Below are 16,675 nucleotides of genomic sequence, written 5' to 3'. Positions count from 1 at the left end.
TCAAAAAGAATCCTGTGAGCAGGTGGGTGATTGTTATCCCAATTTTTAGAGAACAGGAAATAGACTTGATAGTTAAAGTAGATTGTGAAGATTCATGCAGCTACCAAAAAAGAGAGCTTGGATTTTATCACAGATGTGTCTCACTTCAAATCCAGTGTTCATAGCAGTGTACTACACCTGGATTCTAACTGGACTTACAAGAGAAGTCTTGTTATACCTCATCCACATTTTATTCCCACTGTATAATTTTTTTATTTTATTGCTGAGACAGTGAAAGCTACTAATCAAATTCTTGACTAGAGAGTAGTTCATCCTGAAACAAATAGGTGTTTAGCAGAGCATTTCTAGGCAAGGATTGGTTCTTTTTTTTCCCAGTCTGAGCTGTCAGGAAAATACGAGTATTCAAATTTGGAAATCGTGGCCATTTTTTCATAAGTTAAAAAAAGAATGAATTTGTTGCAAAGTTAACTAACAGTATTCAGATTCAAGCTTTTCATTTTCCACTCTGGAAAATGTTCCCAAGAAAAAAGATACATAGGTAAAAATAATTTGACTAAAATTACAAAAATAAAATCTATCCAGCCTACTGATGATACTGTCTATATTCGTATAAATATACTACTTCTGTACAGTACTAGCAGGTACAAAGTTCTTAGAAATGCCTCACTACAAATAAATGATGTGCCTATAGTGCTTACTAAATAGTTGATATATTAATCACTAACTCATGAGTTGTTTTGTCTGCCAGACAGCTAAACGCCTTTCAGAATTCAGTTAGAAAAGTCCAAATAGAATGTTAAAGAAAAATTTATTCCTAAATAGCTTGTTCTGTTTTGTTTGTTCTCAAACTTAGTAAGGGAAGGGAAAAAATCTTCATTTAATATGTCTCTTAGTCATTAAAATTGGGTCCCATGTTCCAAATGAAGGTTCATAAAACAAACTCTTCTGTGTCTGTTTGTTACTTAAACTTGATCATGACAGAGCTTGACGTGTTAAGCTTTTGCTTTATAAAAATGACATGAAATCATTGGGAGAAAAAAGGTTAAAAGTTTTGGAAAACATTACTGCACAGTAATTTTGTTACTTCCATAAAGAGATTTGGATTTGAAGTAACTAATTCCATGGAATTTTATCAAAATATCTTCTTTAGATTCAATCAAAGTGTAAGAGCCATTCTGGGATTAAAGATGTGATAGAGGATGCTTTTCCCGGTAATGGGAAGTAAAGAAAGATTTACAATTACTAAAATCTATAGAGGTTTACAGCTCATTATGCCTTTTGAGGCCTGCCATGTGGAATTGCCCGTTTGTGGGAAGAAAGTTGAATCCAAGGCCAAATTCACTACTCCATTCATGTTGCACCCATTGTAAACTTTTTAAGGAACAGATGTTACTTAGCTAGGGTGAAGATAGCAATACCATCCCACTTGGAAAGGACTTGAGATTATTTTGCTTACTTTTAACTGACCAAGAAAACCTGGGCCTATGGAAAAACCTTCTTGCTATAAATATCCAAGTAGAACCATATCTGAGACCCTGATTCTTCCAAGGCTGAGTGTGAGGTTAGAGAGTGAGAAAGAGGTTAAAAATGGCAACACTCATTGAAGTAGGAAAATTTCACATTAGATAACTATTCAGCACTTACTATGCACAGAGCCTAAATTGATTCCACTTATACTTTCCAGATAGATGTTTAGTGATTCAAAATATTTAGAGATATTTTTTGAGGGAAGGAATGTGATAACCAACATATATTAAGTACCAGGTATAGCTATGCACTAGTTCATCTATTACTTCATTTAACCCCCTCAACAACCTCATGAGGTGAATATAATCCCATTTTATAGATAAGAAAACAAATTCAGGCCTTGTCCATAATAATGATAATTACTTTTTGAACACTTGCTGTATGCCAAGCACTATTCTAAATGTTCTGCACGTATGAACTCTTAATCCTCACTTCCCATTTTACAGATGAAGAAATTAGTAAGTGGCAGGGCTGAAATTCACACCAAAATATTTCTTTTAAGTTCTTTCAGTTTGTAAAGAACCCAGATAAGCTTAGATCCTGTCTGCTAAAGAGAATTTATTATAAAGATATATAGAGAAATACAGAGGTCAGTACAAGTACACCATTTTGATGACCATATAACCAAGCCTCATAGATAACTGGAATCTTTACATATTCAGGATAAAACAGTAGCTCTAGCAGTCTAGGGAGAGATATGGATTGTCAATACCTCTAATAATAGTTCCCCTCAAAACTGTTATCTGTTTCTCCTGCCACTAATTTTCAAGCATTTTGGTGATGTAATGATTACCATTATCAGCTTACCCTACCTGTTTGTACTGCATCAATCAGCACCCATTATTGCCATAAACAATCTTTTTCTATTTTCCGTGTCCCTGATCCTCCTCCCTCACTACCAAATTCAAGAGAGGATCTGATGGGCTTAGCCTGTCATCATCTTACTAGGCCCCCTACTGGCGAAGTTTTCATGCCAATTAACAAGCCCAATATATCCTGCCCCCGAGTAGGATGGGAATCATGCCCTGTCCTGTATATTGATCCCTAAGCCCATATATAGTTATACCATATCACTTCTTTTTATTATTATTATGGTGTACTAAAATTTTTATGGCACTAGGTCCTTAACACCTTTCCATTATCTTGATAGTAGAGTACTCAAATCTCAGGTCAAGCCCAGAAGGCATAAGTTTGTCTCCAGTTTCCCAACGTTCCTTTTAACATCCATCTCCCTACATTCAGCACTCTCCCTCTCATAATGTGTCAGAGCCCGTTGCCTTCCTGAAAGGATTCACATATTCAGTCCTTACTATGTACCAGACATGTCACAAACATCTCTTGTAATTCTCACAACAGTCCCATAAAGTGAGATGTTATCCCCATTTTAAAATAGACTGTGCCTGAGGCTCAGACAGGTAAAGTGAGTTAGACTCTCAGAGCTAGGATGACAGAGCCTGGATTTAATCCCACATCCGAATTCAAAGCCCATGGTGTTTACTCTCTGCCAAACTATCTGAAAAAGAGTCACCTGCCAAACTCATTCATGGAGATTTTGGGAAATCTTCCGCAAGGTAATTTGTATTTTACGTAATAAGGGCAGCTGCCATTTTTTGTTGTTGTTTTTGTTTTTAACATTTCCTATGTGCCAAGCACTGTGCTGAACACTTAATAATGTTCTCTCTTTAATCATCTCAACAACTCTTTGAGGAAGGTACCATTTGTTACCCCTTTTAAGACGAGGAAACTGAACTTTAGAGAATTTAAGCAACTTTCCTAGGATGAAGAGTTAGTAAATAGCTGAGTCCCAATTGGAAACTTGGCTCTTAATCACTAGATGCACTGCTTTCCATTTTAAGGCCTTAGGAAGAGGGCAATGCTTAACACAAGCACTGCCCATAGAATCTGAGGCATGATTGCAAGGCTTACAAGAAAATATTTTTTAGTGGGAAATTGTAGTGCATCTGTTTATAAGGCTATTCCTGTTGAAGCAACCCTCTTCTTGCTTATGTGGAGATAAACATTTTAGAAGCAGGCTCTCTGTTACCCACTTCCCTAACCCAATTCCCTAAATTAAGGCCTAGCGCAACAACGGAACTACTCTTGATGCCCATTTTATGCAGAGATGATCATCTCTTCTTTGCAGCCCTTCGCTTTTTCACCTGTAGCAAGTTGTGCTGGATAACCATGGAATCTGAGTCTGACCAGCTACGAGTTGCTGCTTTTCTGAGGATGGCCGACTGTTAGGGCTTTTGGGGTTGAACATAGAGTTTCATTGTCTTAAACCTTCTCAGCATAAACAGTCTATGCTCGTTTAATTCAGTACTGAGAGGTGAAGGCTATGGACTGCAGATACCAGGGCAAATACACCAAGGTTCTCCTGTAAGTTCATTGCTTCTTTCCCCAGTGAGATGATTCAAAGAGAAGTAATCCTGGATCATTTGAAGTCCTTGGAATATTTACTATTGATTGAGCAATCATTTCATACTTACTGCCTGGAGCTTTGAGCCAGTGTGGACCACTGTTTCACTGTTGTGAAGTGTCTTTAGAACTTGTGACTCTTCCACTGAAAGCAGCTCACTTGGAAGGAGCAGCAGCGAGCCACTTAGGGTTCTCCAAGTGGCCTCCCTACAGAGTATAGACCCCTACAAAGGATTGCTGTTCCTTCTGTGGCCCTTGGGCTACCCCTTCTGGACAGAAGAGTATACTGCACAGGCAGCCAGCTTCACCTTGGGCTTCTTTCCTCCCTATGAATACACAGAAAACCGGGCTATCAGTGAATATCCGGGCCTCCTACCCCTTCTTGGAACAGATGGGGACACTGAGACCCTGAGAAGGACATGCCTGGTAAATATGCTGTATCTGCATCAAATCAGTTTGCTTTCTCGGGTCTAAAATATGAGGAATGATAATATTAAACTTAATTTGACTGCATCAAAAGAGCACTTTTTAAATAATTTAGTATAACTTTTCTAGAGTGAAAAATTTACTAACATTCAACCTATTTTTCTATTCCCCTCCAGATAAGTTGATATCTTATTTGTTGAAACTCATCTGCTGAGGATTTATTATTATTACTTATTATTTTTCACCATCATAATAATTAGTATTCAATTATTCAAAAGTTTGAATTTCTCTGACATCTGATAATTTACAGGATGATTTCACATCTGACATGAAGATTCATTTTTACAACCATAAAGAAAGGAGGCAGAGAAGAATATTATTAACCTTGTTTTATAGGAGAATATTTGGAGACAATGATATTGAGTGATGTCTTGAAGGTCACATCCACCTGTGGTCCTAAGCTTGTAGGATTCTCCCTACTTTTTCTTCTCTGGAGTATATTGGCAGCTATTGCCCAAAAACCACCTAACAAGCATATCACTTTACCCGCTGCTCCCAAAGATGGAAAGAGTATAATGTGAAAATTGTTCAAAGTCCCCCACCCCCACCATGTCACACACAATTAAAATTAAAATAAAATTCTGCCATCAGTCACCAGTGCTGCTTTTTCTACTATTTGATGCACTCCTTTGAGCTGCTTCTTTTCATGCAAGTTCCTTGAAATAAATATCCCATCAAGCAGTATCAACAATTCACAAATTCATTGTGAATTTCTATATCTAAATTCAGCAAGTCAACCGCCTAGCCCTAGCCAGACATTAGAGAAATAGAAGTTAAGTCAAAATAGATATTGACTGGGATGAGGATTAACATGGAGAATGCCCACTGCCCAGAAATAGTGTCGGAGAACTAGGAAGCCGGGGCTGGGTAATGTGAGGGGAGTCACTAAAAGGAGAGTATGCTGCAGACAAGATTTGCCAACTTCTCCACTGGTCTCAGAGTCTGTCATCTCTCCTAGAAATGATGGCCTCAGTAGCTGTCAAGACTGAGGCACAAATTTGCTGTCCTTAGTCTATTTGTTGTAACCTCAGTCACACTAGAAAACATCTTCATTTCTCTGATACTTTTCAGTGAGAAATAATCATATCTCAACCATCTTGATGTGTTTTACAAGCCTTAACATAACATTTAAACACGAGTTTATTCCTTCTATAGACATGGGCCACTCTAACGGTCCTTCTATAGACATGTGCCACTCTAATGGTATGGTTTCCAAATTGAAGGGGAATGTGAAGGAATGGAAAGGGTAGCTCTCAAAATAGTGCTGAAAGGAAAACAAAAATTTCCAAAGCTTCCTTTACTGTTACAAAAATCCCATTTTGAGCAGCGGCTAATCTGTCCATTGCTTTGGAAAACAGCACTGAGAAACTGACAAGGACTCACCTACCTTAAAATTAAATGGAATAGTCAGCTTCCTACAAGGATGTCTCTTGCCCCAGAATATTTCCATACTGTAAACTGAAATATCTTAAGTTCCATCATAATAACATCTTTTGGGTGTAGTAAATCATCAATACTCTTTTGAAGGGGAACCTTAAACTGTAAAGCTCAAACAGTGGTTCTCAAAGTATAATACTCAAACCAGCAGCATCAGCATCTACTGGAAACTCCTTGAAAAAGCATTTTATTGGTCCCAACCCAGACCGAAAAATGGGTGGGGAGAGGCAGTCTGTGTTTTAACAAGCTTACAGGTGATTCTGATGCATGCTGAAGTTTGAGAACCATTGCCTTAGTAGGATTTAGATTATCAGATACTTTTAATCCTGCATAGTAGCTTGTCATTATAGTTTTTTTTTTAGTGGTAAAGGTGCCAGATTTGGGCTTATCTCATTTAATTCTCAGAATAAACCCACAAAGTGAGTTATTATTTTCTCTATTTTTAAGATGAAGAAACTATATCAGTGAGATTCAGTTACTAGTCTAAGATAGTAAATGATGGAGTCTATAGTAGATCTCAGGTCTTCTGACTCTAGATCTGTGATTTTCAATCATGGCTGCACAGTAATATCACTTGGGATCTTATAAAAATCCCAGAGTCAAAGTCACACTCCAGCCCAATTACTTCAGAATTTCTGGAGGTTTGATACTTTGGTAACCTTTAAAAGGTCTCTAAATGATTTCATTGTGCAGCCAAGACTGAGAACAACATTTGTGCTGAACCCTGACTGCACTTTAGAATCACCTGGAAAGCTTAAAAATTGAATCTAAATTTTACCAATTTAATGTAATGTTCAACGAGTCCCACCTAGCCAGTGAGGATTGAAAGCCCTTGTTGTAGAAACTGTTTTAGCACCTCCTTGACTGTTAGTGAATAGGGCCTATGAAAATGAGTCTTGATTGGTCCCTGGGCACGGGGGCTATTGGGGAGGGAGATGTAAGGAGGCAACAAAGACAAACTATTCACAATTTTGCCAAGAATCAGCTTGCCCAAAGAAGATGTATAACCCACTCACTCCTTCGCTAATTCTGAGTGTTTCTTCTCCAATCCTTATCTCCTATTCTCAAAGGCAAAGCTCCATCTGTGCTCTTATGAGAGAGGCAATCAATATATGACATAATTGTTAAGTGTAAGACTCTGAAATCAGTCTGGTACTTGTTACCAGGTGACCATGGAAAATCATTGAAACTCTTTGTGCCTCAGTGTCTTTATCTGTAAAATGTGAATAATTGTATCACCTACCATAAAAGTCTTCAAAGGGTCATTGAGAGGACTAAAGGAGATGATCCATGTAACATGCTTAACATATTGACAGAGTAAGTGATGGGGGAGGATATAGCTCAGAGGTAGAGCACAAGCTTAGCATGCACGAGGTCCTGGGTTCAATCCCCAGCATCTCATTAAAGAAATAAACCTAATTACCCCCAAAAAACAAAAAACTAAAAATTGAAAAAAAATTTTAAAAAGAGCAAGTGATCAGTAAATGTATCTAGCCTTTGAGTTTCAGTTTCTTCGTCTGTTAACTGAGGCTGAACATATGCATTCTACCTATCTCAGAAGTCTATTACTAGGATTAAAACACATTGTAATTATAGAGAGCACTTTGTAAGCTGAACTAGACCATATAGCTCTAAGAGGCATGAGTCATTTCACTTTACTTACGGTAAATAGAGTAAGTCAGAGGGGTTAAAGGAGTCCCTAAAATCATTGAACCTTGGGGCTAGAAAGGCTTTAAAAGCTATTAGTCCAAAACCTTCCTTGTTCAGAAGTCAGAGAGGGAAAAGGACTTGTCCAAGGTCAGCAGAAATTAGTGAGTGGTAGGGATAAGAAATCCCTGCATTACTGATTCTGGGTACTAGGCTTTTTGCCACTATTTCACATTCTCTACCTCTTTCTGTCCCAATCTCCCTGCCTTTCCCACCACCTCCAGCTTCCAGGTCCTACTCTTCATGTCCTGAACTATAAACACGGAGGCTGAGCTGCCATGCACCATTAAACAGCAGGACTGCTGCTTTTTAGAGGCCATAGAATTAATGTGATCAATTAAGATTCCTCCTTAAAAGCTGTGTGCAGCATAGCCTGTGTAAGTCAGGAACTCAAGAGTGAAGGTGGCATATTCCTAACAGTTTGTAGTTTTGGAAATCACTCAGCTAGTACACTCTGGCCTAACACACTAAAAAGAAAACTTGCATATTCAGATCAGGATTTATCTCCCAACTTTTATTTAGCTTACAGATGAGATATGATACTTTTTGTTTTGTGGTCAGATTAGATGATAGATTAAAAAATTCACAGTTTTCAGGTTAAAGGTGTTTTCAGGGGAGGGTGATTTGTCAAGTCCCGAAGTTAAGGTTGGTCTTACACCAGATAAGGCAGAGAAATTGGCTGAAAATCAGGGTTATGTGTGTTCACTTAAAAGTCACACGGGAATTTATCTCCCTGACTTTTGAGGTATGGTGCCTGAAATCTCACAATTATCTATTTTTTTTGTCACTACCGCATTTCATACATGAGATTGCATGTGTGAAAGCACCTAGTACCTATCTAACAATAATTTGAAAAGACCAAAAATCAAATCCAGCAGCAACTGCACTCTCCTTCCTTGCCCAACACACTAAAAATAAAAATAAATGATGAATTAATTAAGAAGTCAGTCTTTATCAATATTTCCTTTAATAAATCATCATAAGAAATTTCAGTTTTCCCTTCAAGAGTGTTACAACTTAGTTCCAACCTGTTAGAAAATGCTGAGACGAATTGATATGACCAGGAAGTTGATAAAATTCATGACAGTTACACTAACTTTTCTTTCTTTTTTTCCAAACATTTTTTATTGATTTATAATCATTTTACAATGTTCTGTCAAATTCCAGTGTAGAGCACAATTTTTCAATTATACATGAACATGTGTACATTCATTGTCACATTCATTTCTCTATGAGCTACCATAAGATCTTGTATATATTTCCCTGTGCTATACAGTAAAATCTTGTTTATCTATTCTACAATTTTGAAATCCCAGTCTATCTTTTCCCACCCCCCACCTCCTTGACAACCACAAGTCTGTATTCTATGCCTATAAGTCTATTTCTGTTTTGTATTTATGCTTTTTTTTTATAGATTCCACATATGAGCAATCTCATATGGTATTTTTCTTTCTCTTTCTGGCTTACTTCACTTAGAATGACATTCTCCAGGAGCATCCATGTTGCTGCAAATGGCGTTATGTTGTCGGGTTTTATGGCTGAGTAGTATTCCATTGTATAAATATACCACCACTTCTTTATCCAGTCATCTGTTGATGGACATTTAGGCTGTTTCCATGTCTTGCCTATTGTAAATAGTGCTGCTATGTACATTAGGGTGCAGGTGTCTTTTTGAAGTAGGGTTCCTTCTGTATATAAGCCCAGGAGCAGAATTCCTGGGTCATATGGTAAGTCTATTCCTAGTCTTTTGAGGGATCGCCATAGTGTTTTCCACAGTGGCTGTACCAAACTGCATTCCCACCAGCAGTGTAGGAGGGTTCCCTTTTCGCCACAGCCTCTCCAGCATTTGTTATTTGTGGACTTTTGAATGATGGCCATTCTGAGTGGTGTAAGGTGATACCTCATTGTAGTTTTGATTTCAAATTCTCTGATAATTAGTGATATTGAGCAATTGTCAATATGTCTATTGACCATTGGTATTTCTTCCTTGGAGAATTGCTTGTTTAGGTCTTCTGCCCATTTTTGGATTGGGTTGTTTATTTTCTTCTTATTGAGTTGTATGAGCTGCTTATATATTCTGGAGATCAAGCCTTTGTTGATTTCATTTGCAAAATTTTTTCCCATTCCAAAGGTTGTCTTTTTGTTTTACTTCTGGTTTCCTTTGCTGTGCAGAAGCTTGTAAGTTTCATTAGGTCCCATTTGTTTATTCTTTTTTTTTACATTATTTATTCATTCATAATCATTTTACAGTGTTGTGTCAAATTCCAGTGTTCAGCACAATTTTTCAGTCATTCATGGACATATACACATTGTCACATTTTTTTCTCTGTGATTTATCATAACATTTTGTGTATATTTCCCTGTGCTATACAGTGTAATCTTGTTTATCTATTCTACAATTTTGAAATCCCAGTCTATCCCTTCCCACCCTCTACCCCCCCTCTGGGAACCACAAGTCTTTATTCTCTGTCCATGAGTCTATTTCTGTCCTGTATTTATGCTTTGTCTTTGTTTGTTTGTTTTTGTTTTTTAGATTCCACATATGAGCGATCTCATATGGTATTTTTCATTCTCTTTCTGGCTTACTTCACTTAGAATGACATTCTCTAGGAGCATCCATGTTGCTGCAAATAGCATTATGTTGTCGGTTTTTATGGCTGAGTAGTATTCCATTGTATAAATATACAACATCTTTTTTATCCAGTCACCTGTTGATGGGCATTTAGATTGTTTCCATGTTTTGGCTACTGTAAATAGTGCTGCTATGAACATTGGGGTGCAGGTGTCATCCTGAAGTAGATTTCCTTCTGGGTACAAGCCCAGGAGTGGGATTCCTGGGTCATATGGTAAGTCTATTCCTAGTCTTATGAGGAATCTCCACACTGTTTTCCATAGTGGCTGCACCAAACTGCATTCCCACCAGCAGTGTAGGAGAATTCCCCTTTCTCCACAGCCTCTCCAGCATTTGTCATTTTTGGATTTTTGAATGACGTCCATTCCGACTGGTGTGAGGTGATACCTCATTTTAGTTTTGATTTGCATTTCTCTGATAATTAGTGATATTGAACAGTTTTTCATGTGCTTTTTGATCATTTGTATGTCTTCCTTGGAGAATTGCTTGTTTAGGTCCTCTGCCCATTTTTGGATTGGGTTGTTTATTTTTTTCTTATTGAGTTTTATGGGCTGCTTATATATTTTGGAGATCAAGCCTTTGTCAGTTTCACTTGCAAAAATTTTCTCCCATTCCGTAGGTTTTCTTCTTGTTTTATTTCTGGTTTCCTTTGCTGTGCAGAAGCTTGTAAGTTTCATTAGGTCCCATTTGTTTATTCTTGCTTTTATTTCTTCTAGGAGAAAATTTTTCAAATGTATGTCAGATAATGTTTTACCTATGTTTTCCTCTAGGAGGTTTATTGTATCTTGTCTTATGTTTAAGTCTTTAATCCATTTTGAGTGGATTTTTGTATATGGTGTAAGGGTGTGTTCTAGCTTCATTGTTTTACATGCTGCTGTCCAGTTTTCCCAACACCATTTGCTGAAGAGACTGTCTTTATTCCATTGTATATTCTTGCCACCTTTGTCAAAGATGAGTTGACCAAAAGTTTGTGGGTTCATTTCTGGGCTCTCTATTCTGTTCCATTGGTCTATATGTCTGTTTTGGTACCAGTACCAAGCTGTCTTGATGACTGTAGCTCTATAGTATTGTCTGAAGTCTGGGAGAGTTATTCCTCCAGCTTCTTTCTTTCTCTTCAGTAATGGTTTAGCAATTCTAGGTCTTTCATGGTTCCATATAAATTTTATTATGATTTGTTCTAGTTCTGTGAAATATGTCCTGGGTAATTTGATAGGGATTGCATTACACCTGTAGATTGCCTTGGCAGTGTGACCATTTTAACAATATTGATTCTTCCAATCCAAGAGCATGGAATATCTTTCCATTTTTTAAAGTCTTCTTTAATTTCCTTCATCAATGGTTTATAGTTTTCTGTGTATAATTCTTTCACCTCCTTGGTTAGATTTATTCCCAGATATTTTATTACTTTGGGTGCTATTTTAAAGGGGATTGTTTCTTTACTTTCTTTTTCTGTTGATTTATCATTAGTGTAAAGAAAGGCAACTGATTTTTGCACATTAATTTTGTAACCTGCTACCTTGCTGAATTCTTCAATCAGCTCTAGTAGCTTTTTTTGTGGACCTTTTAGGGTTTTCTATATATAGTAACATGTCATCAGCATATAGTGCCACTTTTCCCTCTTCTTTTCCAATTTGGATCCCTTTTATTTATCTCTCTTGCCTGACTGCTGTGGCTGGGACTTCCAGGACTATGTTGAATCGGAATAGCGATAGTGGGCATCCATGTCTTGTCCCAGATTTTAGTGGCAAGCTTCTGAGATTTTCACTGTTGAGTACCATGCAGGCTGTAGGTTTGTCATATATAGCTTTTATTATGTTGAGATATGTTCCCTCTATACCCACTTTGGCAAGAACTTTTATCATAAATGGGTGTTGAATTTTTTCAAATGCTTCTTCTGCATCTGTTGAGATGAACATGTGATTTTTGTCCTTTCTCTTGTTGATGTGATGTATTACATTGATTGATTTGTGAATGTTGAACCACCCTTGTGTCCCTGGGATGAACCCCACTTGGTGATGATATATAATCTTTTTTATGTGTTGTTGTAGTCTATTCACTAATATTTTGGTGAGGATTTTGGCATCTATGTTCATCAGTGATATTGGCCTATAATTCTCTTTTTTTGCAGTGTCTTTGCCAGGCTTTGGTATCAGGGTGATTGTGGCTTCACAGAATGAGTTTGGGAGTGTTCCCTCCTTTTCAATCATCTGGAAGAGTTTGAGAAGGACTGGTATGAGTTCTTCTTTGTATGTTTGGTAGAATTCCCCGGTGAAGCCCTCTGGTCCTGGACTTTTATTTGTAGGGAGGTTTTTAATTGCTATTTCTATTTCATGTCTACTGATTGATTTGTTCAAGTGGTGAGTTTCTTCTTGATTCATTCTTGGTGTACAGTGTGTTTCCAGAAACTTGTCCATCTCCTCTAGGTTATCCAGTTTGGTTCCATATAGTTTTTCATAATATTCTCGTATAATATTCTGTATTTCTATTTTGTTTGTTGTAATTTCTCCATTTTCCTTTCTTATTTTGCTAATTTGTGCTCTCTCTTTTTTCTTCTTTGTGAGTTTGGCCAGAGGTTTGTCGATTTTATTTCCTTTTTCAAAAAACCAGCTTTCGACTTCGTTGAATTTTTCTACGTTTTTTTTTAATCCCTATTTTATTTATTTCCTCCCTGATCTTTATAATTTCCTTCCTTCTGCTGCCTTTTGGGGTTTTATTGTTTTTCTTTTTCTAGTTCTTTCACCTTGGGTTCAATTGTTTACTTGAGATTGTTCTTTTTTGAGGAAGGCCTGTATCGCTATAAACTTTCCTCTTAGCACTGCTTTTGCTGCGTCCCATAGATTTTGAGTGGTTGTGCTTTCATTGTCATTTGTCTCGTTATTTTTTAATTTCAGCTTTGATTTCCTCATTGACTCATTGGCTTTCTAATACATATTGTTTAATCTCCATGCTTTCCTTTTTTTCTCCTTTGTTTATCTGTTGCTGATTTCTAGTTTCAATGCATTGTGGTCAGTAAACATGCTTGAGATAATTTCTATCTTCTTAAAATTGCTGAGGTTTCTTTTGTGCCAAAGTACATGATTGATATTGGAAAGTGTTCCATGTGCCCCTGAAAAGAATGTATATCTTATTTGGGGGGTTGTAATGCTTTGAAAATATCCACTTAGTCTAATATTCCTATTGTATTATTTAATTTCTCTGTTGCCTTATTTATTTGCTGTGTGCAAAATCTGTCTATTGATGTTAATGTGGTGTTAAAATCTCCAACTATGATTGTATTCCCATCAGTATCCCCGTTCATCTGTGTTAGTAATTCTTGTATGTACTTAGGTGCTCCTATATTGGGTGCATATATATTAACGAGTGTAATGTCTTCATCTTGTATCACTCCTTTAATCATTATAAAATGTCCTTCTTTATCTTTCTTTGTGGCCTTTGTTTTAAAGTCTATTTTGTCTGAAATCAGTACTGCAACACCTGCTTTTTTGGTTTTTCCATTTGCATGGAATATCCTTTTCCATCCTTTCACTCTCAATCTATATGTGTCCTTCTCCCTAAAGTGGGTCTCTTGTATGCAGCATATTGAAAGTTCTTGCTTTATTATCCAGTCTGCCACTCTATGTCTTTTGACTGGGGCATTTAGTCCATTAACATTTACAGTAATTATTGATAGATATGTGTTTATTGCCATTTTGATCTTATCTTTGCAGTTGAATTGGTATATACTCTTTGTTCCTTTCTTCTTCCTTCTGTGGTTTGGTAATTTTCCTTTGTATTATCGTGGATTTTATTTAATTTTTGTGACTCCCTTGTAAATTTTTGACTTGTGGTTAACCTTTTTCATAAATGTATTAGCCCATTACTATAACTGTTTTTATTAAACTGATAGTAACATGATCTCATACCCGTCCTCCCGAGAACAAAAAATTTAAAAAAAGTAAGAAAAACAATTCTATATTTCCCTGCCTCCTTCTCTCACTCTCAATGATTTGTATGTCTTCTTTTATAATTTCGTGTTTATTTTAATTGTAATTCATGAGTTATCACCTTTCTAGTTGTGAGTTTCTCATTTCTGTAGCACCCTGCTGCTTTTCTATTTACAGTAGACCTTTCAATATTTCTTTTAGCATGGGTTTAGTGTTGTTAAACTCTTGCAGCTTTTTCTTCTCTGTGAAATTCTTTATCTCTCCTTGTATCCTAAAGGATAGCCTTGCTGGATAAATTATCCTAGGCTGCATCTTTCTTTCATTCAGGAATTTGAATACATCTTGCCACTCCCTTCTGGCTTGTAGTGTTTGTGTAGAGAAATCATCTCAGAGCCTTATGGGGGTTCCCTTGTAACTCACTCTTTGCTTTTCTCTTGCTGCCTTTAGGGTCATTTCTTTATCCTTGACTCTGGCCATCTTGATTTTGATATGTCTTGGTGTGGGTCTACTTGGTTGCTTCCTGTTTGGGACCCTCTGGACTTCCTGTACTTGGATGTCTGATTCCTTCTTTAAGTTTGGGAAGTTTTCAGTCATGATTTCTTCAAAAACCTTTTCAATCCCCTTTGATCTTTCTTCCCCTTCTGGGACCCCTATTATGCGATGATTGCCTTGCTTTATATTATCCCATAGGTCCCTTATGCTATTTTTATTTGTTTTTATTTGTTTATATTGTAGCTCTTCTGATTGGGTGTTTTCTATTGTCCTGTCTTCTAGGTCACTTAGTCATTCCTCTGCATTATCTAGTCACTTTTGCATCGCTTTTAGATCATTCCTCATCTCGGCCAATGAGTTTATCAGTTCTACTTGGCTCTTCTTTATAGCTTCAATTTCATTTTTGACATATTTTATATCTCTAAACACTATCTCTTTTAGTTCCTTCAGCACGTTGTTCACTCCTTTTTTGAAATCTTGATCTAGTAGGTTATCGATGTCTATTTCATTGATCATTCTTTCAGGGGATTTCTCTTGTTCCTTTAATTGGGCATGGTTTCTCTGCTTCTTCATCTTGCTCATACCTCTCTGGTCTGTGGTTTATGGAGTATCAGTTATCTATTGTCGTCCTTAAGGAGTTTATCAATCTAGTGCCTATGTAGGAATAAGACTTAGGAATAAAAGATAAAAAAAGAGAGAGAGAGAGAGAAAGAATTTTAAAATAAGGGAGAAAAAAAGGTTTGAATACAGTGTATAATGAATATTAGAAGAGCAAGTTGAAGCAGAATTGAAATTGGGTTGAGACATACTTTTAAAACTTTAAAAAAAAAGGGGGGGGGAAGGTGAAAAGCTGTATTTGAAACCTATGTATAATCAATAACAGGACATCAAAACCCAAGAGAAATAAAAATGAATTAAGAAGTAAAAATTAAGAGGGTAATAGAAAATAGAACAGGTAAAAACAGATTTAAAAAAAAAAAAAAGGGCAGGGTGTCGCTGTTCTCCTGGAGTCTATGTGTTTTGAATGTGAAGTCTTTCTGTCTTCATCCTGTTTTGGAAGCTCAGCTTGTTTTCATAGGCCCTCCGTTGGCGCCCTCGTCTGTGCTGCTCCCAGTGCCTGTTGGCAAGCAGATCGTGCCTCCTCCCAACACAGGGTCAGGTGCAGCTCTCCTTTGCTGTGGGCAGGTGGGTCACTGCCCCTCCTGATGCTGCAGTCAGATGTTGTAGACTGGCCAGGTAGGAGGGCGGGTCGTGCCCCCTCCCAGCACTGTGGTCAAGGATTGTGCCCTGCCTGAAATGCGGGGGGCCACGCTCCCTCTCCCGGTGCCGGTCTCTCCACTGCTCTGTGCTGTTGCATGCTCTGCCTCAGGTTGACACTCCGTAGGTGTGCTCAGGGAAGATGGAGGAACAGCCTTGTCCCTGCTCTGGGCCAGAACCCATCTCCTTGTTTGTCTTGCTGGAGCAAGTTCTCTGAGGGACCAGGATGGAAGGGTCCTATCTGCCTCAGGCTGTAGACAAGTCTCCATCTAGCCTTTGAGGCTGCTAAGCCCTTAGGTGAGGATGCAGGTTTTGCCCCTGCCCCTGCCTGGGTTCTAAGCCCCAGAGGATATGGTGGCTGTGCCCTAGCCCCACCTATCTTCACCAAAAAACTTTCCGTAGGTTTTCAGAAATGGGGATATGCACCCTTCCCCCCTGGCACATCAACCTTGTTGTTTTATGGAAGGCCCAGGTTGTTCTGCCCTGTGTACCCAAAGCCACGGTGTGCAGCCCCCTTCAGTCCCCCAGGGCTGCCTCAGTGCAGCCACCCCCATCCTCCGCCCAGCTTGGGCAGCCTGTCCCTGCCCCCAGCTGCCAGCCCGCGTCTCTGGCTGGGTGTTGCGGGGACCCTCGATGCCCATTTAACTTAGTTCTGTCAGTCAAGGGCTGCTCTGTACAGATCCAAGCCTCGGAGGATCCCCCTCCATCCTGCTGGCCTCTCAGTTGGAGAGGGGAGACCCAGCGAATGAGCGCCAGTCCTCCTTTGCCACTCCCACCCCACGGGACCCGTCCTGCT

This window comes from Vicugna pacos, chromosome X (genome assembly GCF_048564905.1).
Source record: "Vicugna pacos chromosome X, VicPac4, whole genome shotgun sequence".
NCBI classification, from domain to species: Eukaryota; Metazoa; Chordata; class Mammalia; order Artiodactyla; family Camelidae; genus Vicugna; species Vicugna pacos.
The sequence above is the reverse complement of the archived record's forward strand: the minus strand, read 5'-3'. Positions refer to the sequence as shown.